This window comes from Canis lupus, chromosome 24 (assembly GCF_048164855.1).
Source record: "Canis lupus baileyi chromosome 24, mCanLup2.hap1, whole genome shotgun sequence".
NCBI classification, from domain to species: domain Eukaryota; kingdom Metazoa; phylum Chordata; class Mammalia; order Carnivora; family Canidae; genus Canis; species Canis lupus.
In genome coordinates this window covers 6,508,714-6,524,050 of record NC_132861.1, presented here as the reverse complement: position 1 = coordinate 6,524,050, position 15,337 = coordinate 6,508,714, and positions in this window count along the sequence as shown.

Here is a 15,337-nt window from a genome sequence, read left to right as displayed (position 1 = left end):
AGATACTAGCACAATGTTTATAGTGGATATTTTCAAGTAAATGACAACATCATACCACTTTTTCTTTTTCTTATGGATTGAGCTCAGGTGCTTCCTCCTCTGTGAGGCCTTCCCTACCTGCTGAGTTAACTTTCTCATACCTGATATGTCCCTCTCACAGCACTGAGTGGTATATTGTGATGGGTCACTTGACTCTCCTCCCTAGTGGCTGTGAGCTTCTTGGGCAATGGCACTCTTTTATCTTGTTTCTTTAGGACAGTGTTGGATTTATATAGACCGTCAATAAACATAGACTTGCTGAATATATGGATAACCGATAAATACCAGAACCCTGGGTAAAGTGACAAAGTTGGCTAGGATGCTCAAAAGCCTGCCAGCCTACCTCTCCCCACTGCTTGGCCTACCTTTCCCTGCACTGCTCTGTGGGCTTTCCAGAGAGTATCATGCTCCAGTCACCACCATTGTCATGGGCTTTTTCCATCAGGGCTCAAGGAATCACTGATAATAGCAATTTCCGTAGCTATAAAAGAAGGAATACATTTTAGATTCCTGCATTTTACCTATATTCATCCAGTTGGAAAAAAGGGAAGGTTGACAGACGATTTGGGGTAAGCACTTTTCCTGGTATTCTGGTCAATTCAAGCACTGACTGGCTCCTCACTCTGGAAGTAAACCATGAGTTCCCTCATCAGTTAAAATGGGCATAATCACATCTAAATTACATGTTGTTTCTGACGATCAAATTTCATAACATATGTCAAACACCTAGTCGAGCACCTGGCCCTCAGTAGACTTCAGATGGTCATCGCCTTCCACAGTCTAGGGAACATGTTTCATTTCATCTGTTTGGCAGCCTTTCCCTTTGTCTTGTGTGCATTGGAGGGGAGGAGGTACTTCTCCTCCTCTTCCTGTAATGTGATTTACTGGAACCCCATCCTTGGGACCTCCTGGACTCAGGTCTGTGCAACCATATCTCCCCTATTCTGGTGACTCCAATGATTGGGCCAGCAATGGCCTCCCAGAGCCTTCTTTGAAATGTGTATATTCTGAAGTGAAGGAGAGAAGTCTTCTCCTTTGGTGTCACTTATCTGTCACAAAGAAACCAGTGATTGCTAGCAACCACGCTCTCTGTTACATAGAGAAAGCCATGAGAAATGAAAGATCATGTGCACTCGTCTGCCAGCCACAAGCCCATGAGGACCTATATTGCCCTCATTCTTACAGGTGGCCCAATTCTGGACCCTGCTTTACTCAATAACCAAGAAACATCTACCCCTCCCCACTTTAATTGATCAAAGCTGTATTTTTGGTGCTTGAGATCAAATAAAAGCAGTCTTGACTAACACATTTCCCTGCCCCCCAGCTCCCTATCTCTGCTGAAAAAAAAAATGTGACACAGAACACATTTAGTAGTAAAACTAAGCATATTCCCAGCCTATAGTAGGATCCGGCAATCCCACGTTTAGGTAAAAATCCAAATGACAGGCCTTCATTTTTCCATCAAGAGGATCTGGGGGAAAAGTGCCCTTAGTAACTTTGTTCCTAATAACCAAACATGGATGATGACTAGAAAAATCCATCCACAAAAGAGTACATGCTGGAGTCTGCCTAAAGTAGACTACACCTTGTGAAACTGCCCCATGCCGCTATAAATCAGAACAGTGGCTACTTTCAACCAGAGACCGTAACTGGTAAGGGCCATGGAGAGGGAATCTGGGGGGTGGGCATTCTATCTCGGGGCTCTGGGTCCTCTCTCATGAGTGGGATGTGCTACCCAGGGGCCTTCACTTTGTAAATATTCATTGAGCTGTATGTTCAGTCATTACTTGTGTACTTTTCTGCCTGTATGTTACACTTGAGTAGAGAGAATACTTTAAAAATCTAAACACACTGACTCTTGTGACCACTCTGAATTTGTCAGGCCTAAGCTTGTCCCAAAGCCAGAGCAGTGACCAGCAGCAGCAGCTTTCTCCAGAGGTCTGTAGGTCTGCCATCTTGGCTGCCCTGTCTTGATGAACACTTTTTTCTGCTAATGACGGCCATGGTTCCAGTGCCATCTCCTCCAGAAAGCTCCCTTCCCCTCACAGCTGGTGCCCATCTCTGTGCGCAGGATTGCTTCCACACCCCCCTCCATCTCGCCCCATCTCCTGTCCTCTCACTGCTCACTGACACATATCTCCCCTCACTGCAAGACAGCTCAACTGTTGGATTTTTCCTTTTGCTGTCCAGGACATTTAGCACGAAACTGTTTTGCCACTGTCATTTATGTGTCTGTCTTTCCCCCTGGATTGTGAACCTACATGCTATGCCCTTGAAAATGTTGAGAGAATGAATGAATAAACCAAGGAATAAGTAACTGCATGAGTCATGCAGGGAAAAATAATAATAAACTTGGGATTTGGAGACTTGGGTCTGAGACCCAGTTCTGCTGCTTACCAGCTCTGTGATCTGGGGCAGGTGACCAAATGTTTCTGAGGCCAGGCGTTTCAGGGGTACGAGAGATAGAGCCCTTGCGGAGGATGTATGCTTTGCAGATCATGAATCGCCACAGAACTGTGCGGCATCACTGCTGACCGAGGAAGCCTGCAGGCACCAAGTCAAGTGCTCTTATGACCTGGGGCAAGACTCATGGGGTGGGGGTGGGGGGTAGAACTTTGTTGATGGAATCTGAACCCTCCATGGAAGAGGTTGAGGCTGGCAGCTTCCCACCACCACGTGCAGACATAAATTTGGATTTCGGCTCTGTTTAGCACCTAGTAAGAAAGAAAGATTTTGTTTGGTTTAGGTCTGATTTGTTTGTTTGTTTTTATAATGCCCCTTCACAGTCAGTTACAGAAACAAAAACAAGAAGCCACTCAACACACCGGGAGATCCGGCTTCTTAGCAGGGCCTTCTCTGAGCAATGATTCTCCTGGATAATGATATATTTTCCCTCTTTGCCTCTAGAGCCAAAACCCTAGTAAAGAAAGCTGCGGTTAGAAGCTTGGACACCTCTGCACAGACTTTCCTCTCCTCTGGCAGCAAGATTCCCCTGGGAACTGCAGAGGGGCTTTGGCTGCTGCAGGCCAGAGGCCCTGGGTTAGACAGGTCTGAGGCAGAGAGTAGCCTCAAGTTCTCCAGGCCTGGGGAAGGCTGGGGCCCCAAAAGATCCCCTCCAGCCCTTCCTCTTTGCCTTAAAAGGAAGCTGATGGCCAGAGAGGTCACAACCCCTGCCTCAGTCATTCACACCTGCAGTAAAAGTGACAGGGTTCCCACCCTGGTCCCGTACTCTCCATCCAAAACCCAATATAGCCAGAGATGGGGCAAGCTGGATGGCATCTTCCATGGGGGCAGGGAAATGAAGAGGGGGGTGAGGGAGGCCCTGGGTGGGTACTGCCCCTGTCACAGCTGCAGGCAACACTGGTCAGTACCTCCCAGAGGGCACAAGAGAGGGTAGGCCTCGAATCACCCCCTGAAATAAAACCAACACTCCCCCAAGCATGACTCAAAGGCCCAGGACAAAGATACCATTAGTCTAAAGTGAAATCAGACAAATAAAACCTAATGAGGAGGCTTGTCCTAAAGCTGAAGTCACGTAAGCATTCTGATTCTGAGACTCTGCCTTCATGTGTGCTGAACACTTCCTTTGGAATGAAATTAAGGAAACAGTAAACAACCATTTTTCATGTCTTTCTTGATCAAACAAAGTCGGTGTCCAAAATGTCTTTGAAATGCCATTTCCTGACATCCCAAAATACCCGATTCAGAGCTGGCATTTGCCCTCAGATGCAGAGCAGACAGGGAAATCCAGGAAGAAGCAGTGTCAAGGCCCAGAGGCTGAAGGTGCCGTGGGCAAGGGTGCCATGCTCGCCCAGGATGAAACCAAAGCAAACCATGCTCAAGTAAACTGAACCAAACTAGCGCTTTCTCCCCAGCTAGCTGGTTAAATGGCACTTAGATCCAAATGTACATCTATAGGGGATAGCAGAGAGCCGCTGCTCAACCTTGCCCCCAGAGAACATATGTTTCATCAAAAATCCCCTGCAGCTCCGGTGAGGACTCCCCTGCCTGCACTGCCCCCCAATCCCATCCTGAGTGATGCAGAGCCAGGGGAAGGGGCATGAGCACTCCCAATCCTGGCTCCATGTGCAAATTCTGCCCTCACTTCTCCCCCAGGGTCACCCACAGGAGAGGGAGCCCCCAAAAGCCTTGGAGAAGGAGTCTCCTCTCCATCAGCCAGGCTTCTTGCAAGCGAAAACCCAGCTCTGGTTAATTAAAGCAGAAAGAGAAGGGCACCTGCATGGCTTAGTCAGTTAAGCAACTGCCTCAAGTCGTGATCCAGAAGTCCTGGGATTGAGCCCCGCGTTGGGCTCCCTGCTCAGTGGGGAGCCTGCTTCTCCCTCTCCCTCTGCCCCTCCCCCACAGCTGATGCTCACTCTGCTAACTCTGTCTCTCTCTCAAATAAATAAATAAATAAATAAATAAATAAATAAATAAAATCCGGAAAGAAAGAAAAGTGATTTATAGGAGTATTGGAAAGCCTCCTCTGTCTCAAGCTGTGCAGCGAGCCAGCCTCCCTGAACACCCTTCCCAAGTGGAACAACTAGAAAGTTGGGTCAAATACAAAAGCTCCAGTTCAAATGCAGGTGCCAAGCTGGCACAAAAGGAAGATTCCCCAGAGGCTAAGCCCAAAGTGAAAGCAGGAAGACAGGTCATCTGCAATGTACGGATTGTGAGGGAGGACAGGAGGTTGTGAGGCAGTGTCCTCAGCCCAGTGGGTGGCCCAGCTTGGCACGGGCCCCAGTGTTTGTTCTCACTGAGGACCTGGTTGTGGTGAGGTTTTGCATGCGTGCTGGTTTCTTGCTTTTGCTGTGTTTTGTCTTGTTCTGTGGAGGAAGCGGGAGACCAGTAGCTTCTTCAGAGAGCTGGAGTGGTTAAAAGAAGCCTAAGAGGGAGAATGATAACAGGCACAAAGCACATGCCCACACCACAGGGATTTACAAACAGAGAACAATAAGAACCTGGAAGAGAAGCAGCTTTGCTAACCAGGAGGGCTGCCGCTGCTGTGACTGAACATCAGATTCCTTGTGAGCTTTCTGGCAGGGCCAGCCGAAAACAGAAGGGGAGAAGCAGCAGCAGCAATGCACTGAGTCATTATTAACAGCCCTACCGAGTGCCCACCGGGTGCCCTGCACCGCTGTGACCTCAATGCATTATTTCTCACCCTCCCAACAACGGCCACGTAAGGAGATGTTATAATTTGTATTTTCATGTAGTAGACCCAAGGCTCAGAGAGATAGGTATACACATAGAGGATTCCTCACCATAAAATCTGAAATTAATTCATCTTTGAATGTGAGACACTGAGAAATCAAATGAGCACTGCTTTTACAGTAGCACAGGCAAATGTGGTTCTTATTTGACTTTTTCTATAATGGTACTGGGTAAAATCCAAGGATTTAATGTAAAAGCAGCTCAGTAAGGGTAAACCTCAGAAGCACTCAACTAGCAGGACTAAGGTTTGAGGCCTCCTGGAAATCTCATCTCCACTGGCACACTGCAAACACAGTCCTGCCCCGCAGAGGACCTCCCAGAGCAGAGCCTGAGGCAGTGCTCCCCCAACTTGGTGGTGAGGGCAGATCTGGACGTTTTTGAAAATCATGAATAGAAGAAATGGGGACCATGATCTCCAATGAAGGTCTAGAAGCTTGCCCAGGATTTTTGCTGGGAGTGAAGGCCGCCCTTTTGTTAGCTTATTCATTCATGTAACAAATAGTTTCAAGCCTCTACTAGTTTTGTGTGAGGTCCAAGGGTTCGGAGCATAAGCAAAACCCTCAGGTCAGGGTGCGACAGTTCAGTGGGGAGATGGAGGAGCCACTTATCGTTTCAATAACAAGTGTAACTGGACTAGTAATGGTAAAAGGGGCAAAATGACAATACAGCTCTTATTCCAGGGTGTTATATCATGGAGTCTCCAAGGAGCTATGGCAGTGCTATTTTATTTTTAAGTAAGTTATATCCAAACTATTGCACCTGTAGCTAAATAACCATATTCCAAATTGGTCCTTAGTCTCTACTTTTGCCAAGAGAGGCCTAGGGCCCAGGCCTAAAGTTCTTCCCCACTGCTTTCTTCATGTAGAATCATCAGGGAAGAAGTTCCAGGCTAAAATAAATGTCCCTAGGCAGGAGACATAGAGCCCTAGGGGACTGGCTTTGGCTGAGAAGGAAAACTGAGAGGGGTGGGGATGAGAGGCAGGGAAAGGAAGGAACCCACCTCTGGAAGAGGGCTTGATAGAGTGTGGCTCCAGGTGAAGACTTAGAAACTCCTCCCTCTCCTGTCCTTCCCTAACTCCTTCCCCTCCCCTCCCTCTCTCAATCCCTTCCCTGCATCCCTCACTTGTTTGCTTCATTGACTTTTCACCCCGCCCTCATTCTAAGTGATTCTCCAGTCTAGTGAAATAAATTGGAATCCAAAACTGCCTTGAGGAGATGAACAAACTCATAATCATTAGAAAAGATGGGAATTAAAGAGAGATCTTTTGGAAAGGGTTTGATACCAAGGAGGGATGTGGTTAGAGCATTTTCTCCACACTTGAACCTTTGTTGAACTTGACATGTCATGTCTTTATTTTACACCACTGCATATCAAGGTATAAATGAATATGACTTCAGAATAAAATTCTGGAAAGTTGGTATTATACCAACAAAAGTTCCATAACCCTGTCCTTAAATATCACATAAGCTAGAATGCTGGAAACCAGTAGACTTTGTGATCACTACCTCAGGATAGCTGAAGGAAGAGGGCAGGGAGCACAGAGCGGGGATCCCTGCCAGGGCTGGGGCTGGGGCAGCCTTCCTGGAAGACCTGGCAGGAAGCTGAGGCCTGACAGTAGGGATTTTAGCTGACAAAATATAACGGAGGAGAGTAGATGATTCCCATGCTTGGGGAAGTGCTACTCGTTCAGTGTCATGGTGTCACATGGGGTATACCACAGGCAAAGCTGAGGTGTTCCTCAGGAGCTGGACCTGCTACACACACAGCTTAGAAGAGGCGATTCCAATCTGGATGATTTTGAAAGCAAATATTGTATAGTGCTTACCTCAGTCCCTCAGAACTTCAGAAGTATTCCATGATGCTTTGGATTCAGGCAGCAGAGTCTCCGCCATGTCCCCCAACTCTGAATGTGTGGCTTTACTCTAGGGACTCTGAAATGAATGTCACAGACCTGGTTGCCTGTGTTGGGGTGGGAAGTTGTTTCCTAATGCTTAAATTTCACTAATATGTTATAATACAGATGGAAACAAGCTCTGTGTTTCCGATTATAAAAGTCTGTTTCCATCCTTGTCACTAGCCTGGACTCTGGGCTTCCCAATAGGAACCTCCTAACTGGTCCTGAAAGGGATGGGGAAGACAGAGCTCTGGCTCTTTGGCTGGACAGATCAGGCTGTCTTACTCTTCTCATCATTAAAAAAAAAAAAAAAAAATCTACCTCATTGAAACATCTAACCATACGCCTAGCTCTGCCCCTTAAAGCAGAACAAATTAGTGTTGGAAAAAATAAACGGTTCCTCTATACCAGGAGTCTCAGTTTTCCTTGGACAGCATCTATTGCTTATAAAATGGGCCTCAACAACAAAAACCTTACCATTAATTAATAGAATACCACATTCCCACTTAATCTGACAAGGGAGCCTACAATCAGTTCATCTAAAAGTGAGTCCAGACCGCTTATTTATAAATTGAAAATGAGGGAGGTAAAAACAAGCCCCCAAATCCCTGTTTCAGAAAACTTCAAACAACTGTCTACAAAGTCAAGAGATCATGAGTATCTATATTGATTTTTGGAAGTAGAATCCAGATTTTATAATGGCACTGATGTTTGGTCCATAGATAGGCCAAAGAAAAATGCAAATAGTTGCTGCGTTATCCTTGCCAGATTTCTTCATAATGTAAAAGGAAGTAAGGAAGTGGCCAATGTTTGGAAATGAGATCCAGTTGTTCCTCATATAGTATAATGAGAAATCCAGACCTAAAGTTCTAAGGAGAAAACTGGCACAAGTTTAGAGAAGAAAAGTATGTAAGTAAACGAAAAGGCATGTGAACTATTGGCACAGGAATATTGGGGTAACCCTTTAGGAAAATTGGGTAAATTATACTTTTATTTTATAAAGAAAGGTACGTAATCAAAAGAGCAAATAGAAGTAAAAGTTTTGGCAAAAATCAGAGCAAATCATTTAGACTCTATTTTGGAAATATGGAGGTTTAGCTATTTAAAAACCATTCTACTACAAAACATCTAAAAATATTGGAGTTGACAAAAACCTAAGGGAGGTCACCAGAGGCCAAAAGCAAAGCTGAGTCATGAATCCAGAAACATAAATTCTTCAAATGACCTAAAGGTCATTTGCAAATCCCCAGTTTTTAAGGGCCTATAGGGAACAAAAGGTTAAGGCTTGGATGAATCAAAGCAAAGAGCATGAACAGAGCTGCACTCACCCCTATAAACCCAGAATTTCTATTCTTTAAGTGAAAGGCTATTCTTAAAATGACCAGGAAACAAACAAACAAACAAACAAAGCCAAGAAACTTTTCTGTCTTGCTTTGGCTCTGTGTAGAGAGGGAAAAAAGTCTCCATGAGCAATTTATAATCACAGTCCAGCTCATTACCTGTGTGATGCTGAAAGCCCCAAGCTGATGCTTCCATTCAAAGAGGTTCTAGGGGTACCTGGGTGTCATAGTTGGTTGAGCATCTAACTCTTGGCTTCAGCTCAGGTTATGATCTCAAGGTGGTGAGATTGAGCCCTGTGTTGGGCTCTACACTCAGTGTGGAGTCTGCCTGAGATTCTCTTCCTCTCCCTTTCCTCTTACCCCTTTCAAACAAATAATCAATCTTAAAAAAAAAAAAAAAAAAAAAAAAACATACAAAGAGGTCCTTGTTTGGTATTTCCCTGCACACCAAAAATATAAAACCAAATTGCCCCTGGAGAAATGGACAAATGGACTCTCAATCTGAAGCAATTTCTTATGGTTAAATTTGCATGGAATTTAAGCACACACACACACACACACACACAAAGGGAACATGCCCACCAGAAACAAGGACCAATCACCAGTAGAATTAGACTCCTAAATATTACAGATATTTGAATTGTCAAAATCAAAATGGTTGAAATAGTTTAATATGTTCTACATCTTTTAATATGTATTTTTATATCCCGAAATGCTCATGGTTATTTTTTTTAACACTAAAAGGGGAAAGGAGAATGAACATAAAAATGTGCTATCCAAAAGACCAAACTGGTTTCAAAAAAAAAAATCAAACTTCAAGGAAAGAAAAAATGCAATTAGTAAAATAGGAAGCTTAATGGATAGGGTATATACAGCAGATTCAACTTAGCTGAAGAAAGAATTAATGAACTGAAATTTAGATCTGAGGAAATCTACTAGGATGATGCAAGATAGAAAGATGTAAGGTAGAATTAGAAGTTCTACATGGCCAGTTGAAGTTCCAAAGAATGAGAGGAAAACAATATTTTCTAAGAGATAGCTATTGAGAATTTTTCAAAATTGATGAAAAACGCGAATCTGCCAAAGGAGGAACTGGAATGAATTGCCATAAACAAAAGATCTCAAGAGAGAAAAGATATATCATCCTTCATGACAATAAAAATCAGACAGGAAGTAGACGTCTCAACAAGAAAAGCAATGGAACAACATTTTCTAAGTACTAGGAGGAAAACAACTAATGAAATATATGTGCAAGGCACAACTCATTCGAGAATGAAATAAAGACATTTTCAGATAAGCAAATACATAATTATAACAGACTTTCATAAGGGAATTTAATTCTTCAAGCAGAACAAAAAGAATCACAGAGAGAAAAGTATGAGATGCAAGAAAGAATCCTGTGCCAGAACACAGTAAACACGCGTAAATGTGAACAGGCATTGATTGAATAAAACAACAACAACAATAGTAATATCTAATAGTGGGGTTAACATAAAGGTAGAAATCAAGTCCTGGATGAGGTATCCTGTTAAGTGGATAGGGCAATGATTGGTGGTTGTATTGATTTGCTAGGGCTGCCATGCTAAAGCACCACACACCAGGGGATTTAAACAACAGAAATTTATTTTCTCACAGTTCTGGAGGCTAGGAGTCTGAGGTCAAGGTGTCTGTAGGGTTGGTTTCCTCTGAGTCCTCTTACAGATGGTTGTCTTCCTTTTGTGCAAGTCTGTGTCCTAATCTCCTTTTCTTATCAGGACACTAGTCATTGGATTAGGACCCACCCTCATGGCCTCACTTAACCCTAATTATCTCTTTAAAGGCCCTAATTCCAAATACAGTCACATTCTGAGTACTGGGCGGGTTAGGACTTCAACGTAGGAATATGACTGTATTGGAGGGCCGGAGGTGGGGTATGCACAAGTCAATCTATAACAGTAATAAAGCAATCTAGGCTCCTTGTATTGTCCTCTGAGAGGCTGTTCAGGGCCACTCAGTTCCTTTCACTGGCCAGACCAGGCACTTCATCTGAATCTTCATCTGCGGAGGCCATTTCCTGCCTGGAGGTATGAAGATCCCTAATCCCTTACCTTGGGCTACAGAGCTGCCCTCCTCTTCGCGGGTGCATAGAGCAACAACAGGAATAGCATTAAAGCTTGCTCTTGTTTTCCTCTTTTAAAAAAAAATAATAAATAAATAAAAAGAAAGTGAGCCAATAAATAGCTTAAATACAAAATTTATATCCTTGGGACTTTGTGACTGATCAAATGAGGAAAGGTGATGGGTCCCAGATGGACAGTTGTCTCAGGATCAGTGAGCCATCAGAATTGTCAGGGGGCATCATCTCTCTTTCCACAACCTCTGTTACTGAAACTATATCACACTCCACCATATCCCCAATTCCACTCTGATAGTTGAAAAAAGGCAAAGTTTGGGCTTCCACTTGCCATCTATTGTACATTGAAAGTTTGACTTAGGCAAAAAAAAAAAAAAAAAATGTAACGAACTCACAAGAGGCTTCTTGAGTGTTGTACTTGCCATTGTATTATCTATGACCGTCTCATGCTTGTTTTTATTTCTGATTGTTACCAAACCCAGAGACTGAGACCATGTACACAAAGAGAAGGTCCTTACAGGACTAGGGAAAGGAAAGCACTCAATGACTCAGCATCAGTAGGCTTGGCTTACATTTTCCGCAGCTGTTTGGAAAGCATTCAGGATTAATAATGAAGACCTATCTTTCTGGACTTCATCAGGGGGTGGCTTATAGCAAACGGGCACACAATGGCTTTTAAAAACATCTCAGAATGCCTGCAGCTGAAGGGATGTGCAGTTATATCACACAGGGAGGGCTTTGGCTCAGATAGGAGTTCTGCTTTCAGAGACTCCCATCAGGAGTTGCTTTTGGGCTGAAGACCCAATGAAGTAAAGCAGGATATCAGATGGCAAGAACAGGAATTGCCAGGCTGACTGAGAAGGAAATAGTGGATGCTCAGTTTCAAGCGTTTAGCAGAAAATATAGTAAGGTGGAAATTTCCTTAGAAATATTGTTGGTAAGATGATATCCTGAAAAAGAACCCTAATAATAACACATCTATGAATCAAATTTTTCTGCAAGGAAAGAACATCCGATATATAAGTGAGCCATTCTGATATGGGCTGGACCAGGACAAGAGTGGGGGACCCTCATAGAGAGTGAAGAGAAGTTGCACTTGAGTCTCATCAGAGTAACTCCCTAAGTCGTACGTGCCAAGAGTTTCACTGGTTTTTCAATCAGGCAAGAAATAGAAGTTAATTTTATGACTTTTTATGTTTGTTGTATAGTACTTTTCACATTGTGTGATCATGGCTCTCATTTCCAAGCATGGGTCTCTATCATTGATTTCTTCCATGAAGTCCTAAATTCAAGAAATTCTCCAGGTTTTATCATAGGGGCCTCTGCCCAGAGAGAATTTTTTTTTAAGATTTTATTTATTTATTCATGAGACAAAAAGAGAGAGGGGGTGGGGCAGAGACATAGGCAGAGGGAGAAGCAGGCTCTCCATGGGGAGCTGGATGTGGGACTCAATCCCAGGACCCGGGATCACCCCCTGGGCTGAAGGTAGATGCTCAGCTACTGAGCCACCCAGGTGCCCCTGCCTAGAGAGAAATTCATAGCACTATTAAGGACTAGAGTTTGGTTCTCTAAATGGGATAAAACTAGGGAAGCAGCCTCCAACCAAGATTCATGAATGAAACCATGTTAGGCTGTTCAGGCTGCCAGAACAAAATACCACAGATTAAGTGGTTTAAACAACAGAAATTAATTTTTTTTTTTTTTTAAGTTCTGGAACCTAGAAGTCTAATATCAAGGAATATCACGGAGCCTTGGGGATCCGTTCTGGTGAGGCCTCTCTTCCCAGCTTGTAGATGGCTACATTCTTGCTGTGTCTTCACATGACTTTCCTTTCTTTGTACTCAGAGGTGGGGTGGGGGTGGGGAGATCTCTGTTGTCTCTTCCCATTCCTATAAGGACACCAGTCCTATTGGATCAGGGCTGCACTCTTATGACCTCATTAACTTCATTATCTACTTACAGATTCTATCCCCAAATAAAGTTCTGAGGTGCTGGGAGTTAGGGCTGTAACATCTGAATTTTGGGAGGACATTATTCATTCTATAATAAAAATATTGCTTTACGGAGAGTCATTTGTGACACTGGAGAATATGACAAAATACCTCAGACTTGTATAACCCCCCACCTGAGACACTTTGCCTTTACCTTTACAGGATAGGGTTTTGAATCTTCTACCACTTATCTGCTAAAGCAGTCTTGGGAGAAAGTTCTTTCACAGGGTCTTTGTGAGGGTCACTTAAGACATTATGTAAAAATGTGTGATCCTGAGCTGCACAAATGGGAGATAAATAATACACTCTACTTCACTATGACTCTTTTTGATCATTCTATGTGTTTCAGAAGGGTATAATCAAAATGGTATGGTTGGGTAGGGTCAAACATGGAACTTACATGGCTATAATATCGATCATTTTGGGATAAAACAACATGAATCTATTTCCAGAGTATTTCAAGTTTAGTTAATTTTCTCATCGTGGTTCCCTTATACCAAAATCTGAATAGCTGGACTACCAGAAATGCTATCCTTTGCCCTATTATCCAAAACTGCCTTCCTTTTCCTTCCAAAAGTGAAAAGGGATTAGGATTAGCAGTTAGATAAACTAGTGCATGTGTGTCTTTCATGGAAAGAAAGCAGAATTCACTTACTCCGTCATTTTTCTAACAAACACTCTATCCTGAAACCCTTTAAACTGATATTGTGTTGAATGATGTCACTAATGTTAATTGACAGTTTGCTGGAAATCATCTCTGTAAAACTCTCTTTTTCTGCTCAAGACCTGTTTATTTTGTTACAGAATTAGAAATCAAGGAGGAACTTCCAGAAAGAAAAAGTGTGTATGTGTGCGTGCATGCATATGTTCTGGCTTTTATACTAGGAAGGTCATTTGCAAGAGAGAGAGGGGAAAAAAAAAAACACGAAACAAGTAGAAATGAAATTAGACCTGTGTTTATACAGTTCTCCACACTGGCCCAAGACTTATTTTTGAAAGTTTGTAAACTAGCCTTCCAGTTTAAATTGAATAAGTAGGTGCAGCTGAGTAAATGGAGAGACCTGGTTTTGAGGCCATGTGTTTTCACTTTAAAATTACATTGAAGAGGAACAGAGGGGGTTAGAAACAAAAATAAGAAAGAGATATAAGACAGACTATGCTTAAAGGGAAAATGTGAGAAAATGAAGAGTCAAAACAGAAGTTCTCTTTGCTTGGCCCTAGGGGAACGGCAGCCACTCCACCCTGAGGGGTGAGGGGAGAACAGCCTTCTGAGAGCCATCCCCACAGACCTGAAGCAGAACCTTAGAGAAGAGACGGGATCCACACACCAAAAGGTGAGGGGCCTGGGTGGGATAGGACTTTAAAAGGTGAGGAGATATTTGAGGATGGACTGGATTAAGACAGGTCCCTCTGGGAGATGCTCTATAGCTCCTCAGGGGAAAGCTATTCATCTGCTCATCTTAAAGACCAAACTTAAAACTACAGGGCTTGTTCCTCTATGTCAGAACAGTGACTTCCTCTAGAGCTGCTCATCATAGTGTGAATGGTGTCTGCCCAAAATTCATTGGCTCAAGTCTTGACCCCCAGCACCTGAGAATGTATCCATATTTGGAGATAAGGTCTTTAAAGAGATAACTGAATTAAAATGAGGCTGTTAGTGAGCCTTAATCCAACAGGACTGGTCCTTACAAGAAGAGTAGAACTAGTTGTATGTTTCTGCCAAAGAAAGGCTATGTGAGGACACAGTAAGAAGGGAGATTTTTGCAAGCCAAGGAGAGAGACCCCAGGAGAAACCAGCCCTGCCGACACCTTGATCTTGGACTTCCAGCCTCTAGAACTGTGAGAAGAGAGATTTCTGTCGTTTAAGTCACACAGTCTTTTGTTGGCATTTTGTTACATCTCCTTTAGCAAACTAGTTTTACTAAACTAAGTTCCCTGCTTACTGAAGAACACTACACCCATGGCGCTGAGGGTGGGTGGTTTTCTTGCCTGCCCCAACATGAAAAGAATAGGTTGGCTTCTTAACCTACTACCAGTGCAATTGCTTAGTTCCTGATTCCTTAACCGCCCAGGGTGAGTTGTAAAGGCCATCTGGGAACTGTGTAATTATCCATGGACTTCTGGGTCATTCTAAAAGACTTCCATCTACTCATCCTTATACTCTGCAGTGTCCCTGTTATGGGTTGAATTGTGTGTTCCCCCATTCCCAAAAAAGGATATGTTGAAGTCCTAACCTAGTGACCTTATTTAAGAAATAGTCTTTACAGAGGTAATCCAGTTAAGATGAGGTCATTAACATGGGTCCTAATCCAGTATCACTGGTGTTCTCATAAAAAGAGGAAATTTGGCCACAAATACAGGTAGAATACAATGTGAAGATGGAAGCAGAGATCAGAGTGATGTTTCTACAAGTCAAGGAACACCAAAGATCACCAGCAAACCACCAGAAGTTGGCAAGAGGCGTGGAATAGATTCTCCCTCGTGGCGCTCAGAAGCAACGAAACCTGCTGATGCCTTGATCTCAGACTTGTGGCTTCCAGACTGCGAGATGGCAAAGCCCCCCAAGTCTGTGGTACTTTATTACTGCTGCCCCAGGACACTATTACAGCCTTTATGTGCGGTGGTTCTCAGCTCATCTCTTAGAAATGTGATGAGAATTACCATCTTGTGGTTCCAGCTGGCTTCTGTTGTTCCAGGCAGCTCTGGGGCTTGGTAATTTGACATATTTGGTGTGCAAGAGTAGAT